This window comes from Wyeomyia smithii, chromosome 3 (genome assembly GCF_029784165.1).
Source record: "Wyeomyia smithii strain HCP4-BCI-WySm-NY-G18 chromosome 3, ASM2978416v1, whole genome shotgun sequence".
Taxonomy (NCBI): domain Eukaryota; kingdom Metazoa; phylum Arthropoda; class Insecta; order Diptera; family Culicidae; genus Wyeomyia; species Wyeomyia smithii.
This window is the reverse complement of record NC_073696.1, coordinates 129,159,067-129,163,632: the sequence shown is the minus strand read 5'-3', so window position 1 is coordinate 129,163,632 and position 4,566 is coordinate 129,159,067.

Genomic DNA, 4,566 nt, shown 5'->3' with positions numbered 1-4,566 from the left:
TATTGTTTGAGAAAGCTGAGTCAAACAATAACAGGATGAAGATTATGAGTGACGAATAACTTTTGAAGTCACCATCACAGAAGGAAGGTGATTAGTGACCTAAAAAACAGCAAAGCAGTGGTGTCTCTGCAAAACTCCTTATAGCAGGAACCAAACCATACCGATCTGGGTGGATGAACAAATGCCGAATGACTGATTGGAAGACCTCATATACCTCATTCTAAAGAAGGGCCATCGACTGGATTGTTGCAACTATTAAGATGTTTAGTTGCTCAACTCTGCATACAAAGTGCTCTCCCGTATCCTGTTCTTCAGATTGGGATTGTTAACGGTTCCGGTGTTGTTGGTTCTGAAGTGGAGATACGCTAGTGACATGTGACAACGGTATGAGCTGTGAAGTGCAATGACGAGTTGCAGCTGCGAACAGGGCCTGCTACGGACTACGTAACAACCTAAGTTTTCTTAGCTTACAAAATCTCGCACAAAACAAGGGCTGTGTAGGACGCTGATCCTCCCGATGGCCCTTTACGGACGTTAAGCATGGACGCTGAGGAAGCTTATAGAGGAATGCTCTAAGATTTTGAGTGTGAAGTGCGATCGATAATTGGCAGTGGAATGGAAGTGTGGCGCATGAATCACGAGTTGCACAAGATATACAAACATGCTTATGTAGTGAAGGTAATACAGTGTAGCAAGTTACAGTGAGCTGGACATGTATCCAGAATGTCTGACGAGAGAGCCACCAACTGTCTTCTACAGAGTATCAATAAGAGGCCGTCGACTCCATTGTAGGCCTGCACGGTGCACGGTTGGAGAAGATGCATGATCTGCTGGTGTCACGGTGCACCCACAGACCGTTATTATAAAAAAATGCACTAAAAAATCTAAGTACACCATTCGATTTGTTATGACGTCTTGAGTCTCTGGTCAAAATTTCAAAATCATCGTATGGTACATTTTTGAGTAATGCTATTTGAAGGTCGTAAAGTACAAAAAAGTGAAATAAAAACCTAAATTAATCCAGACCTAGCCTTTCTCAATCAAACTTATTATTTGTAAAAATAGATTTACATGAACGCTTCAATCCAATAAATGTGTATTCACTTTTTGGGTTCTAAAATAATGATGTTGTAATCTTCTATACATATGAAAATGCAACTCTGTCTGTCTGTCTGTCTGTTCCATATAGGCTTGGAAACTACTGAACCGATCGGCGTGAAATTTTGTATAAAGGAGTTTTAGGAGCCGAGAAAGGTGACTAAGATAGTTCGAGACCCCTCCCTCTTCTGGAAGGGAAGGGTCCCTTACAAATGAAACACAAATTCATGAGCATCTCGAAAACTAACCAAGTAAATGGAACCAAATTTGGCAGGTGGATTTTTTCAGGAGTATCAAATATATGCAGAATAGTTTGACACCCCTCCCTCTTTGAAGAGGGAAGAGTGCCATACAAATGAAACAAAAAATTTCGCACAGCTCAAGAACCAATCCACCAAACGGAACCAAATTTGGCATGTAAATGTTTTTAGAGGTAACAAATATGACTATAATGGTTCGACACCCCTCCCTCTTATGTTAGGGGTCCCAAACAAATGAAACACAAATTTTTGCGCATCTCGAGAACGAACCAAATAAATGGAACCAAATTCGGCAGGTGAATATTTTTAGGGGTAACAAAGATGTCTATAATAATTCGACACCCCTCCTTCTTCTGAAAGGTTCCTAAGCAACAGTGGCAAATGACCAAATAACACTCAATACGGGTATTCAGACAACATTATGAATTGTAAGATGACGACTTCCGGTGAATGGGAAACTGCCGAAAATGACCAAATACCACCCAATATGGATGTTTTTTCAACCAGAATGACGCTCAGAGGCCAGAAATAGTCTCCAAATACCATTTTACAAGAAATACAAGATGGCGACTTCCGCTTTCTGAAAAACAGCCAAAAATGGCCGATTTCCATCCTATATTAGATGCTTGGATACCAGAATGATACACAGGAGCTAGAATCGACCACAGATACCATTTTAAATTCTAAGATGGTGACTTCCGGTTTCTGGAAAACAGCCGAAAATGACTAAATAACACCTACAATGGGTGTTTCTTAAACTAGAATGACGCTCAGGGGCCTGAAGTTGTCTCCAAATGCCATTTTAAAATCCAGGATGGTGACTTCCGATTTCTGAAAAATAGCCCAAATGTTGTCATTCCGATAAAACCAATAATTTCAAACGATATAAACAAATCGCAAGAAATTAATGAGTTAGGAATGTTGAGAATTATTGAATTAAACACAAAAATAGGCGGGACGAAGTGTGCCGGGTCAGCTAGTAGAAGTATAAAATATGAAATTTGACGTAATGTAGATGCTCAAGAAATGGCGAAATAAAAGAAATGACTCTTAATTTCGAACAATTCAATCACGAGCGATACCGGGAACATCCAAATGGTACGATTCCACATTTAAATTATATTGTGGCCACATATATTGATCAAAGCAGGTATAGTTTTAAATAACCTTTGAATTTCTTTTCTTTCCATAACTTTTGAACCACATATCGAATTGTTATAAAGTTTGTTATTTGTAAGTTTGAGAGATGACTCGTTCGTATGACACTAGTTATGTTCAAATAAGTCGTGTAATCTTTGAGATAATAGAATTTCGTTGTTTTATTAACAATTTAATACATAACGGTGGCTTAGTTCGATTATAATCAAATTAAATGGGAACGTATAGGGCAGCCAAACTTTGAAACCACGTGTTAAATCATAATTCATCAGTCAACCCTTAACTAGCCCGTTCATCCGATAATACTATTGATCAAATCGGTTGTGTACTTTCTGAGATAATGAAGTTTCGTGATTTTCACAATTCGGTTCATTACAGACGAAGTTACAATTCGATTACAGTAAAATTTAATAGGGTGTTATGAGTCAGCTAGACCATTCCTTTGACACTAATTTCGTGAAAATCGGTTCAGCCATCTCTGAGAAAAGTGAGTGAGTTTATGTATTCTTCGGAATATGTTTCTTTTCATAGCTAGATTTCACATTTTTAAACATAACAGGCAAAGTAATAGTCCAATTGCAAAAAAATCAATAGGGTCTTATGGGGTAGCTAGACCTTTCATATGACACTGATTTTGTGGAAATCGGTCCAGCCATCTCTGAGAAACATGAGTGAAATTAAACAGTCTTCAGAAGACGTTTCTTTTCATAACTTTTGAACCACATATTCAATCTATATAAAATTTAAAAGTTGAGGGTTTTTTAGATAGCCCGTTTTTTTTATACCAATTTTATTGAAATCGGTTGTGTGGTTTCTGAGATATTGATGTTTCGTGATTTTTACATTTTTCAACATAACCTCTAAAATAAAAATCCAATTACAATGAAATTCAATAGGGTCTTATGGGGCAACTAGAACGTTCATTTGTACATGATTTTATTAATATCGGTCTAGCCATCTCTGAGAAAAGTGAGTGAATATAAAAGTCTGCACATACACACACATACATGCAGAAAATGCTCAGCTCGTCGAACTGAGTCGAGTGATATATGCCATTCGGCCTTATGGAGCACTTTCATATTTTCGGTTTTGCAAGTGATTGCTATACCTTTCTAAGAGAAAGGAAAAAAGTTAAAAAAATTATTGATTAGGAGGAAAATATTCGTGCTGAAGAAATAGCGAAATAAAGGAAATGACTTTCATCAGTGCGTCTTGAGCTGCCCGACAGATCAGACGTATTTTCGGTTGCTTGTGGTCTGGTCTTTGACTGCCTATTGCTTCAAAGTTTGTGTTTTGTCAGTGTGTTTTTTAAAGATTACCTGGAAGTTAACTTACATCAGTCTTTCTCAAGACTACCTATTTCTTTCATTCTCAATACTTGCAATTTGATATTATTCTTGAACTTTTTTCGTTTTTTCGAAATGGCAGGACGAAAAAAGAAACCACGCATCGCTACGGGGAGGAAAAGAGAGGCATCTATTTCTAAAACTAGCTTATGCAGTGAAAATTTATATGATATTCTGCCTGAGCAAGAAGCCGGCGAAATTGAAATGTTCGAAAGTAAAACTATTCAAAGTGAAATTTCGGCCTAGTGTGGTTGGTAACGTCTCCGCCAACCACGCTCGACGCCTGGGTTCGAATCCCACCGCCGACATAGGTGTCGATGGTTGTGAGGTGGCGTGATCCACTCACAACCAACCCAGCTGGTCTAGATTCAATCCTAGCCGACACCGGGAGATTTTCTGAGGCGAAAAATCTCTGGGATCACGCCTTCTACCGCATGAGGAAGTAAAGCCGTTGGCGCCGGTCCGTTAATAAACGGGTCGTGAGTTAGGGTCCTGGGTGTGGAGTCGCCTCTCTGGGCGTCGGTGATTGGCCACAACAGTGGCGGAACTAGACCGACGGAAAACAAGCGAGAAGAAAAAAGTGGAATTTCTGTAAAAAAGAAGAAAGTTCCACCTATTGAGGTAACTATTGCTTCTGAATTTAATATTTTTAAAAAAGAATTTTTTACGTTTCTCTCCGACGTCAAAGTTACTTATCAAATTGG